Genomic DNA, 12,275 nt, shown 5'->3' with positions numbered 1-12,275 from the left:
TTGTGTACTGTTCTGCTCTGTAAAATTGTACAGGACTCAAAGTTATTAATACATATATGCAAAATAGATCTGATACTTGGTATGATATATATAGCTTAAACTGCCCTGTCGATATCCAACAAGTTTTGTCACTTTTTACTCTTAGAATCATCATCTATTAAGAAATCAGAAGACTACCCTGCACTACATTTCCTAATCCTATCAATGCTAAAAATTCTAATGGTGCAGGATTTACAGCTTTTAAATAATCTTAGCAGTAAATGGTAACATTTATATTAACAGTGTTAACTATGGACTTTTCTTCTCTTGGTTTTTTTTTCTACCTACAGTAAAATCTCAATCATACTCAAATCCACTAAAGTGGGGTTTTCAATCTGCTAACTATGCATTCCATAATAGCCTGTAATTATTAAAAACTGACAAGAAAGCTACGCCACCTGTGTTTGTGTGAAGCCAGGTAATGAAAAAACAACAACACTGTCATCACCTCTCAGTTCCTGATTGCATTATCAAAACTGGAGCCGAGTTTGGCATCTGGGTGTGACCTTGTTAACTGCTAGGGTAATTAAGTTTATTCAGTGGGGAAAAAGGATGATAAATTATTAGCAAGAAGATTTTGTTCACATTTTATTAAATTGGCCTGTCAAAGGGTCGGCCAAATTACCAAGGGCCTCGTTTATTGGAGACCAGCCATATTGCCACATCTGTTACAATTATTTATAATTTCAGCAGTTGAAAACCAACTGAGTTAGGCATCCGCCATGTAAAGTAATTTACAAATTATCTGATGAGGGAGTGTTTTAGCTTTTCCCTCATTTCTAGCCAGCAGAAAGCCGCACTGTAATTACAGAACACGATTAGGTTCTTTGGGGAACTTATCTTGCACTCGTAGCCATAGTAAGATGCAGCAAGAACATATGGAGGAGCTTGTGCTTCTACTCCCTGAAGCTCGTGACCCGCCTGCCGCTGAGCCCTTGAGTTGAATTTGAATGAGAGTGCCATGGCTAATGTTCTACACATGCACCATTTATGCCACAAAACAAATCGGATCACTGTTAATTATGAAGCCGCTATAATCAGGCCTTCACATCTGTGTAATGTGAGGCACAGTAGGCTGTATTCCAGTAATGTACAACTACCTTTGGGTCACAAATTGTGAGCCATATTGCCTCAGTTGTAGTTTGCTAAATTCAAAACAGCTCTTCTGATAGAAGTCCAAAACAAGGATATTTTTATCCAGCTGTTTCTCTTTTTCCCCCCAAATAAAAGCTTTTCTTTATCAGCTATTGACCAGAACAGTTAAAGCATATGGCATAAGATCATTAATGAGCAGTAACAACGAACTCTCTAATTTAGCGAATTCACTGGAGTCACAAGAATCAGATTACGCTCATGTCTGTCATCTTTTTTTTTTTTTTTTCCTTTTATATTTACAGTGTTGTGTTAAACCAGAGCGTCTGCAATAAGCCAAAATATTTTCATTCTAAACATTACATTAAACTTCTCGCTGCCACTAAAGAAAAAGATATAAATGTACTTCGAACAGGGGCTATTTTTCTTTTAGAAAACACAACCAAACACCCTTTAAAGAATGCTTTACTGAATAAAAAATCTTTTTCATAGAAAATCAGCTAAATATGTTTCACCCAGATGGCAAGCCAGCTACAGTTTAATTAATCCACCTTAAGCCATTGAGCGTTCACTGCCGGTAATAACAGTTTGAGTAATTGCACACCAAATTTGCCTAAAATGTTTAGAATTTCATTAGTGAAACAAAGCAGAACTTCAACAACCATAGAGGGATGCTTCCTTTTAATAAACTGAAATAACCTGTAAGTGACGTGTAGCAGGGATTTTAATACATTTCAGAATTGAAATTCCCTTTATTAATAGACAATACTAAGAAAGGCAGTAAGTGCCTACATTAATATTATTTAAATTTATTAGCTAGAACAGTTTTCAACTCAAAATTTGAAACTGAATTTTTTAATAAAACATTTCATTTGAATGCATATTAAAGGGGTGGTTCACCTTAAAGTTAACTAATATGTTATAAAATGGCCAATTCTAAGCAACTTTTCAATTGGTCATGATTATTTATTTTTACTACTACACTATAAACTAATCCAATGAAAACCATGCCTTAAGGCAGTGATCCCCAACCAGTAGCTCGTGAGCAACATGTTGCTCTCCAACCCCTTGGATGTTGCTCCCAGTGGCCTCAAAGCAGGAGCTTGTTTGTTTTGGTTATATAAATGCCAAATGTACTGCCAAACAGAGCCTCAATGTAGGTTGCCAATCCACATAGGGGCTACCAAATGGCCAATCACAATACTTATTTGGCACCCCAAGAACATTTTTCATGCTAGTGTTGCTCCCCAACTCCTTTTACTTCTGAATGCTACTCATGGTTTCAAAAGGTTGGGGATCCCTGCCTTAAGGGTTGGGTCGCCTTTAACTATACTTTAATTATGTCATAGAATTGATAAGGCTAAGCAGCTTTTCAATTGGTCTGCACCTTTTTTTATTGTTTTTTTTTTTTTACTTATACATATGGCTACAAGTGTATTGTTATTGCCTCTCCTATTCATATCACAATCTCTTATTTACATCAGCGCATGGCTGCTAGGGGAATTTGGACCCTAGCAGCCAGATTGCTGAAATTGCAAAGTGGAGAGCTGCTGAAAAAAAGCTAAATAACTCAAAAACTATAAATAATAAAAACGAAAACCAATTACAAATTAGCAACAACTCTTTTAATGCCCATAAACATACTCAGGCAAATATGTTCCTAGTGCAGAGAAACAAATAAAGGATATCTCCATTTGATGATCAGCTCCTTAGAACTAAAGCTGCCAGTATGATGACAAAGGCTTTTGCCAAGTTTCTTGGAGTTGCAGCTGAACAAAAGGTTGGGAATAGCAACCAAGACCTTTGGCATACATCCATTTTGACCTCTGTGATAAACAAAAGGTCTATATACAATTACTAGGTTTTGGACTCCATAAAGAGCCCTCTCTCAAGCAAATCCACCAATAAAGTAATAAACATGAAGCACCATATAAAGTATCATTCCCTAATGATGATGTAAGTGGCACAATCCACACACACGGGGGCACATTTACTAAGGGTCGAATATCGAGGGTTAATTAACCCTCAAATTCGACCCTCGAAGTAAAATCCTTCGAATATCGAAGTCAAAGGATTTACCGCAAATACTTTGATCAATCGATCGAAGTACAAATCTAACGATTCAAAGGATTATAATCGATCAATCTAACGATTTTTCTTCGATCAGAAAAAGCATAGAAAACTTATGGGGAAGGTCCCCATAGGCTAAAATTGTAGCTCGGTAGGTTTAAAGTAGTGAAGTAGGTAGTCAAAGTTTTTTTTAAAGAGACAGTACTTCGATTATCAAATGGTCTAATAGTCGAACAATTTTTAGTTCGAATCGTTCGAATCAAAGTCGTAGTCGAAGGAGCCTATTCGATTGTCGAAGTACCCAAAAAAAACCTTCGAAATTCAAAGTTTTTTTACTTCAAATCCTTCACTCGAGCTTAGTAAATGTGCCCCACAGTGTGAGTATGTATGTATGTGCACATTTTTGGGTGACCTTCTATAGAGCTATGAGACAGATGGAGCTCAAGTAATAACACAAGTATGTGGATAAAAACCTAACTAGCACATATTAAAGAAACTTTTTTTTTTTTAAAGCACATTATCTTTCTCGCAATCAAATCCTCAAATAAATTATTCAGTTATTTTTTTCCCAGTTACTGATAAATAGAATGATAACCAATTTCACTCCTTGTAATTCATCTGCACTGCCACGAAGAACTGGTTTTCATCAATGCATTTGGGAATGATCCGAAAAGCTGCAAGGTTTATTCAGTTGCACCTGTGGTCCCAAACAAGCATATCTTGAACATATTTAGCGCATCGAGGTTACCAGTGCACCCCTCTGATCAACTCTTTGAACATTTCAGCAGCAATTTTTTACTGAGGAGATTCCCGCAGACTTACATTTGAGAATTTAAAAGCATGTTCTACCAGTTGCAACAGAATTATATATCAGCAGAAAGAGCACACCTGCTAGATCTTCCATTACAAATAAAAATATTAAATTCAAGTTAATTACAAAGTTTCCGTGGATGCCTTCCCCACTAAACCAATCTTTGATGTCAGCAGGTGCATGTGGAGACGTAAGAAACAAGATAGCTAAACACAGGCTGCATTTGTCCAGTAAACACATTTAAATATTTATTTATCATACACTTAAAATGTAAATTAGAAATAAACTACAATTCTAAATAATAATATTCTAGTATTATAGTTTAACTAGGTATAATTGCAAAAATCTGCTTGCTTGGTAAGTTCACCTAAGAAGTAGAGCTGCCCAATTAGGCCCCTAGTTAACAGTAGGTGTCTATGAAGAGGTAATAAATAGGGAATGATATAGAGTGTTTTGCCTCTTGCCCACATAGTTGTAAAACAGGCCAGTGCAATTCTTGCCTCATGGGATTATCATGACTTCCCTACAGATATCTGGCAGGACCTCAATCTATAGGATGTCATTTTGGCGCTATACTTTGCACAAATGCACATACAACACGAACAAGCCATTAAATGGGGTTGTTCACCTTTGAGTTAGCATTAAGTATGATGTAGAGCAAGGATCCCCAACGTTTTGAACCCATGAGCAACATTCAGAAGTAAAAGGAGTTTGGGAGCAACACTACCATGAAAATGTTCTTGGGGTGCCAAATAAGTGCTGTGCTTGGCCATTTGATAGCCTCTATGTGGATTGTCAACCTAGTTTGAGGCTCTGTTTGGCAGTGTACCTGGTTTTTATACAACCAAACTTGCCTCTAAGCCAAGAATTCAAAAATAAGCCCCTGCTTTGAGGCCACTGGGAGCAACATCCAATGGGTTGGAGAGCAACATGTTGTTCACGAGCTACTGGTTGGGGATCACTGATGTAGAGAGTGATATTTTGAGACAATTTCCAATTGTATTTTTTTTTTAATTCTTTTAGTTATTTAGCTCAGCGCCTCAGATTTGCAATTTCAGCAATCTGGTTGCTAGGGTCATTTAAAAAATAAAATACAGTGTTACAGTATTTAATTTAAACTGAGAAAATTCTATTTACTGCTCTGGCTTTATGCCATCAAATTAACACTTTTTTGCCTATGAGTAATGGCATGCAGCATGCTGTAACATTTCAGTGACCTTCTTATAAGTGCAATTTCCCAATAAGCGAGTGGCCCAGTTTACTCAAACTGAGCATGTTACATAGTTAAATCGGGTTGAAAAAAGACACAGTCCATCAAGTTCAACCCCTCCAAATGAAACACCCGCATCCATACACACACCCCTCCCTACTTTCACATAAATTATACCCATATCTATACTAACTATAGAGTTTAGTATCACAATAGCCTTTGATATTATGTCTGTCCAAGATATCATCCAAGCCATTCTTAAAGGCATTAACTGAATCAGCCATCGTTACATCAACCGGCAGTGCATTCCACAACCTCACTGTCCTGACTGTGAAGAACCCCCTACGTTGCTTCAAATGAAAGTTCTTTTCTTCTAGTCTAAAGGGGTGGCCTCTGGTACGGTGATCCTCTTTATGGGTAAAAAGGTCCCCTGCTATTTGTCTATAATGTCCTCTTTTTTCCAGAGAAAACAACCCCAACCTTGGCAGTCTACCCTCATAATTGAAGTCTTCCATCCCTCCAACCAGTTTAGTTGCACGTCTCTGCACTCTCTCCAGCTCATTTATATCTCTCTTAAGGACTGGAGTCCAAAACTGCACTGCATACTCCAGATGAGGCCTTACCAGGGACCCATAAAGAGGCATAAGTATGTTTTCAGCCCTTGAGTTAATGCCCTTTTATGCAAGACAGAATTTTATTTGCTTTAGTAGCCACAGAATGACACTGCCCAGAATTATCTAAAAAAAAAACCTTACATCTTATTTAAGGAAACTGCCAACACATTTTTACTTTTGCCAAAGTGCATAACCTTGCATTTATCAACATTGAACCTCATTTTCCAGTTTGCTCCCCAGTTTCCCAACTTAGACAAATCACTCTGCAAAGTGGCAACATTCTGCATGGAACCTATAGTTCTGCACATTTTAGTATCATCTGCAAAAATAGAAACAGTACTTTCAATTCCCACCTCCAGGTCATTAATAAACAAGTTGAAAAGCAAGGGACCTAGTATAGAGCCCTGCGGTACTCCACTAACAACACTGGTCCAATTAGAAAATGTTCCATTTTCCACCACTGTTTGTAGTCTATCTTTTAGCCAGTTCTCTATCCAGATACAAATACTATGTTCCAGGCCAACAATCCTTAATTTAACCAGCGTAATGTGCGTAATGTAGAATCAGGGGACGACCAATACTCGATCTACTAATTGGCTGGGGTGCCAACTCATTATGCACATTTATGTGCTCCAATGTGGCTGCCCGCAAAGGGGGTTTTTTCTCAAACAATACTTCTAATACTACTGTTACCATCTATGGTGGAAGAAGCAATTTTCCTGTGATGGGTGATATAAGTAAGCCATAAGTAAAAACTTGCATAGTCACGAGGGTTAGTCTAGTAAAGCTATGTAGAACATGATGCAGCCAGTAAAACCAAAGTCCATTAAAGTGTATGGATTTGGCATACATTTCATATTTTAAAACTAAAGCACCCAGAGCCTTTACCATTGAACACTCATTTTCAAACCTGCCTGATTTTCTGACCAGATATCAGGCAGGCAGGCAGGCAGGCCTTTTGGAGGGCCCTCCACATGAGTAGATAAGATGCTGACTCGGTCTGAGTGTGCTGAATTGGCAGCATAAATCTGTCCACCTTAAAGGAGAAAAAACCCGTACCCCCCACCCCAGGTAGACCCCCTTACCCTAGGCTAACTACTCCCCCCTCCCGGGGAGATGCCCCATACTCCATACTTACCCCTCGGCGCAGATTCTTCCAGCAGAGTTGCAAGCATCTATCTATCGCGATCTCTGTAAGCTGACTGTTTTTTTTACGAACAGGTTGAATTCTCCTTTAAGTCCTCTTCTCACTTTTGTTTTCCAAATTTCAAAAAAAGTTCCATTATACAGGTTTGGTCTATTATTCAGAATGCTCGGGACCTGGGATTTTCCTTATAAGATTATGCTCCATAATTTGGATTGCCAATATCTTAATTCTACTAAACACATTTAAAGGTATATTGTTAATTGTTAATAGTGCTGCTCCAGCATAATTCTCCACTGAAATATGTTTTTTAAAAAAATCAAACAGATTTTTTCATATTTAATTTTGAAATTTGGCATGGGGGCTAGACATATTGTCAGCTTCCCTGGAGCCCTTAGGTCATGTGACTTGTGCTCTGAGAAACTTCAGTCACTCTTTACTGCTACACTGCAAGTTGGAGTGATATCACCCCCTCCCTTCCGTCCCCAGCAGCCCATCAGCATCTTATCAACAGAACAACATGCAGCTAACCAGATAGCAGCTGACACCTCTGCTTAAGGATTTGTTTGCAGTGTTAACAAATTTCCCTAGCCCCACCTAGTGGTAGACATGAGAATAGCACCAAAGCAGGGAAACCCCTACTTTTTTCCTGCTTGGGTACTATTCTCACTTTTAGCACTACAAAAACGACCCAGGGTCGTGATATAATACATTGGGGATGGAAGAAACAATAGCTGTCTCAAAGCAGTTCCATCCTTAAGTGCTGGCTCCTCCTCAAAGCTCAAAATCAGGCACAATGCTGGCTGCCTCCACACCAATATTACAGCTAAAAAAATGTTTTTTTGGTTCAAGAATAACATTTGAAATAGTAGAGTGAATTATTTGCAATTTAAACAATGTAATTTAGAAATAAAAAGTAAATAATAAAAATCATGACATGAGAACTATCACGAAAATGAAAATGTATTATAAGCTTCATCATACTGATATAAGCCACTTCCTAAATACAATTCTCTTCATTCTCTCTTCATGCATGAGTTGGGTGTCAGATATTCATTGACAGTTAGATCCAATATATCTTATAGGGGGGGGCTTCTTCTCCTAGCAGATGTATTTGAGCTCACTCAAATAACTGATTCCAGTACAAACAAAATCTAACAAAATACTTGCCTTTTGCACAAATTCTGCATGTAGAGAGACCGGATTTCTGGTTATTTTTTTAATAGCGTGAGCTCTAATACATTTTCTACACAAAAGGAGACCCTCTATAAGATATATTGGATCTAACTGTCAATGAATATCTGACACACAACTCCTGCAAGAAGACAGAATGAAGAGAAACAGATGCTGAGAGAGGAATAGTGAAGATAAATTTGATTATTTCAGAAACTGTACAGAATTTTTTATTGATTGTATTAAGAAAGTTTCTTATTTTAGTATGCCAAAGCTAGCCTGTATATTAAATTTCCATTTTCACTATAATTCCCCTTAAAAAAATCCAATAGGATTGTTTTGCTATGGAGGTTTGCAGTTTATTTAACATTCAAGTACAAGGTATTGTTTTGTCACTACAGAAAAAATATGAACAAAAAAATGATTGCAATATTTGCTTAAAATGGACTCTATGGGAGGTAGATTTCCTGTTACCCTTGATAAACATAGCTCTATTATCAGTGTACCAGGTTACTATGCGAGCTTTACGAGCAATAAACAATTCTGACCAAAAAAGCAGACAGTAATATTTGAATGGACTCAAAATGTACAGTATTGCGTTTTCTGTTATAAGAATGTATGGCTTTGCTGAATAATGCAATCACTGTGTTACAGGCTTAAGTGTGGATTTGCTTGTATCATTTGCTCATTGTGGTATTCAGTGCTGTATCACAGAGCCACAACTTTATACAGATGGAAAATAAGATTAAATCCAGGATTATGAAGGAATACATACTTTACAGAAACATCTAAGTAATAGTTCTAGGCAAAAGCATTTTTTCAGATGTTATGCTTTGCTCTTTAAGATTGCTACAAAAATTTCTCTTATTTCCATAAATGGTAAACTTTGTTTCTGGAGTTTTTGGAGAAAAGTATTTGGAAGGTAAAGTCTGAATTACTTAAGTATTGGATTTCATTATGAAAATAAATGCTAAAGCTGTTATTAGCATCAAGAGTCAGCAGAGCAGAAAGTACTTTGAGGAAGGACAATAATCCTGCTTGACATTCTTTCAGGAGCTCTTGTGATTTGCAGACGCAAGATCCGAGTACAGCTGTATTTGCACTGTATAAAAAAAGGCCTCAATCTTTGTTCTATTTCTAATCATATCTTCTCTGGCATTGTTATTTTAGGCTGCTTCCAAGATCTAGGTCATCAGCAAAACTAGGAAACAAACAATCAAAGCAAATAAACCTTCAGTGTTCCAACGTGTGTATTTATTGCCTCCACATCATGTGACAATAGATCCAGTGTTAAAGAAAAACGATATGCCTATAATAATATCTAAAATAAATGTTACAAATTACAATTTACAAATTACCATCAGGGCTGGATCTAGGGGCAGGCAACAAAAGGAGGGCCCAGAAAGTGATAATTCTGTGGTGGAAAATGGGGAGAGAATGTGCAGTTTACAATATTTACTTCTGTTAGGTCTTCAGCATAAGCCGTCATCATGTTTTCTAATTCTATTGCTCCCTTATGGTGAATTCCCTCTGCTGGATGTTTGCTGAAATTACGCAAGGCCATTTCAGGTATCTATTTAGCACCTCCCTAAGGCCAATTACAGAATTGCATTTGAACTTATCTGGCTACCGTAGTTCTACCATTTGACCCAGCACAGTGCTTTGTGGGAGTTAAGACTCCATTTTGTAGCCCATGCTGTGGAAGGAGCACACACAGTTTCTTCTCTTATGGTAGCATTGCTGGTAAGCCAAAGGACTTAAAACTGTACTAAACCATTACTATAGCTGCCAGCAGCTCAGAGACATTGTTTATGCATATTTCTGCCAGCACATAAGTTTGTTATAGTTATATACCTGCATATGTTTTTCTGCATTATCATTCTTTGTATTCATTTCATTTCCTTTCATTTGTATTACAATTTTACCTATTCCCCTTGCCTATCCAGTAAAATCTACAGACTCCATGCTCGGTCTATTTATTGGATTGTGGGGAGGATTAGCTGCATGTCGAACCACACATTGCCCAAGGGTAATACAGTACGTAGGGAGGACAGAACAACCTTGGTAATAATGCTTACTGTTCTTGCTCTGAATACTATTTAAGCTACCTTCCTTGCTTAAAGTGGACCTGTCACCCAGACACAAAAATCTGTATAATAAAAGTCAATTTCAAATTAATTAATTAACATTTATTAAAGCATTCATAGCTGCTGTAAGCTCATTTAAAAATCTCCACTGTCAATCAAATATTGTCTGCCACTCCTCTATGCCAATGGCATAGAGGCGGGGCAGACAATTACTTTCACTTTCCATTCAGCACTTACTAGATGTCACAGCTCTCCACAGATTCCCCTGTTCTCTTAACCATTTAATTGAGTATCCAGGGCATGGAAATGGACATTGGGTCCCCCATTCTGGTGCACAAACAAGATTCTCAGATGACACAAGGCTTGTCTTAATAACAGTGTCCACAAAATGGCTGTTGCCTGCTTGCTATAATTTTGAAATCCCAGACTGAAGGAAACAATATTCAAATAATTTATATAGTGTAATTAAAGTTCATTTTGCTTGACTAATGTGATAAAATAGGATTTTGAATAATTTCTTTGGGTGACAGGTCCCCTTTAAAAAAACCAAAGCGATGCTTATGCCAATCCTGTCGGTGATTCACATTCTTGCTTGTGGGAAGGCATTTTGTGGAGATTAGTCGCCCGTAGGGTTGCCACCTGGCCGGTATTTTACCGGCCTGGTCGGTAAAAATGATGGTTGATCCTAATGTTAATAGGGAAAAAAGATAAATATATAGGAAGGCCGGTATTTTTTTCCAGAAAAGGTGGCAACCCTAGTCATCCGCAGTACCGAAGATTTATCGCAGGCGACTAAATCTTCCCGTGTACCACCACCCTTAAGCTGGCAACTTGGCCAGATGCGGATAGGGCAGGTTTGATTTTCAGATCAGGGACCACATCGGCTCATCGATGCAGACCTCATTCCAACAGCTTGTATTCCCATTGCTGTAATCCAATCATTTGACCCTAGTGCCAAACAATTTGATTAGCCTAATATCACCCCATATTAGGTGGATACAGTATATCGTGGGAAAGATCCACTCATTTGGCAACCTCATGAAACAAATAGATCTAGTGTATGGCCAGCTTTACTCATAGCAACCAAAAATATATTTGTTTTTAAACAGGTGTCCAGTAAATGCTACATGCAGATTGGTTGCTATAGTTAACAAGAGCTTTAGCAAACTTTGCACCTTTAATTACATAATCTACTTATCTTTTACTTGATCGATAAAAATAGGGACGGTCATGGCAGAGCAGCAGTGATCTAGCATTGTAAGAGTTAAACTGGGTGCATTTGCCTCAAGCACACAGCAATCCTCCCTGTATTCCAGCAGGGAGCTGTGTAAGTAGCCGATGCATTTAGCTGGTCCAGACAAGATTCATTAAGAAGCTGAAAACAGTTTGTTTCTCTTTGAACTAATTATCAACGGCTGTGAATAAAAAAATGCAGGGGGGTCAGTTATGGGACAATATATGGCTTACAGAATTCAATCCATATCCCCCTTGATCTTCACAACTCAAATAGTGGTTACGAGGAGGTCACGTTTCCTGGGCAATCCTACACCCACAAATCAAGAGAAAGGGTTTCTGGAGGACTGGTTTATCAGATACCCCACGTGTATGAGAGAGAGTTTTGTTAATGCATAATAGCTGGCAGTTTCTCAATACCTGAAGTAACTGTGTGGTGGCAGTACGTTTTTGTGGATGTTGGTGCTGACTTTGGGGTGTGCTTGTGCAAGTCTGACCTGTGGGTGAGCAATAGACTGAGTGCTGGAGTGTCTAAAGCTGGCCATAGATGCAAAGGTATAGTTGTGTCCCGTCATTTTTCGTCCCATGGTCGAACGGACAGGTTAGAAAATTTCTTTGGGCCAACGATAATATCTTTGCATGTATTGGATCTGATGAAATCAATAGGTGACTGTCACTACTATTTCCCGGACATAACTTTTGTACGCTTGATGACTTTTGTACGCTTGATTTAATTGGCAGAACATTGTCTGATTTGTAACTTTTCCTACTTAATCTTACACAATCTGAATGGCTAGTAGTA

The 12,275-nt window shown here is 38.0% G+C and overlaps 1 protein-coding gene across 5 annotated transcripts in view; it reads right to left on the bottom strand.

Moving 5' to 3' along the window:
- The window catches only part of cntln.L (centlein L homeolog), a 135,528-nt gene that overhangs the window by 83,267 nt on the left and 39,986 nt on the right, over positions 1-12,275 (bottom strand). The gene's annotated exons all lie outside the window — the stretch shown is intronic.

The sequence above is a fragment of the Xenopus laevis genome, chromosome 1L, assembly GCF_017654675.1.
Source record: "Xenopus laevis strain J_2021 chromosome 1L, Xenopus_laevis_v10.1, whole genome shotgun sequence".
Lineage (NCBI taxonomy): Eukaryota > Metazoa > Chordata > Amphibia > Anura > Pipidae > Xenopus > Xenopus laevis.
The sequence above is the reverse complement of the archived record's forward strand: the minus strand, read 5'-3'. Positions and strand labels throughout refer to the sequence as shown.